Here is a 982-nt window from a genome sequence, read left to right on the forward strand (position 1 = left end):
AAAGTCATGCTTTGGGGTTTGCACGCAAGTATCCTTTCATAAATTCAATTATCACTATGGTGACATGAGGGGACAGAAGAAGTTCCCCTCAAAAACAGTTTCCTGGTTCCAGCTAGGCATCCTCGAAATTGTGCAGGCGACTTCTTCAGTTACCATGGCAACCAAAATTAGAAGGGCTTTTGCTACACTGACAGAAACCATCTTTTGAAGCGCTTCTGTGAATCATGATGATGCAAGTTTGTGTGATCCATATTTCTTAGGAACCAAATTACCATAAACAAATACTCGTTTGAGATTCTCATTTGAAATTTTAACTCTAACACATTCCCCCTCCCCCTGCCCCTCTGGTTTTGTTTGTTTCCCTTGTAGATTCTCGCGGCCTGTAGTGCAAATGCGATTTGTTTAATTTCCAAACTTGTCTGAATTACACGGGTGAGAGCTTAGGGTGTGATTCATTCGCTCTTATTTTGAAACGGGATGAGGAGGGAGGTGGGGGAGGGTGGTCTAACAGAGCCCTCTTGTCTAGGAAACTGCAGGACGAAAACAGGAGAAAGAAGGCAGAGAGGGAGACGGTGAAAGAGAATAGCGGAGGAAAGGGAAGGAGGGAAGGAGGGAAGGAAAAAAGCCGAGGAGAAGAGTACAGACGGCTGCACCTAGGCGGACAGCCTTGACCCGTCCATCTGCCGCGTGTGTCCAGCACACGGATGCTGATCGGAATGGGCATCTTAAAGACTCCATTGCGATGCCTTCCTCGGAGGCATCGCGGGTCCTCCAGCTGCCAATACCCCGTAAAGAGACGACGCTCTTCCGTACTTTGCCGTCTTCCGTGGGAAGCACGTTTCTCTGGGGAGCGTCGTGGAGTGGGGTGTGGTGAGAGGTGTCCCTGGCCAGACCCACGGGCCGAGACGTCCTGCCCCCGCCAGCCCGGCCCGCGCCGTGGGGCGGCCCCGCGCATCCTCAGCCCTGGGAACAGCTCACACCT

This window comes from Chinchilla lanigera, unplaced genomic scaffold (assembly GCF_000276665.1).
Source record: "Chinchilla lanigera isolate Chin_1 unplaced genomic scaffold, ChiLan1.0 scaffold00045, whole genome shotgun sequence".
In the NCBI taxonomy this organism is placed as follows: domain Eukaryota; kingdom Metazoa; phylum Chordata; class Mammalia; order Rodentia; family Chinchillidae; genus Chinchilla; species Chinchilla lanigera.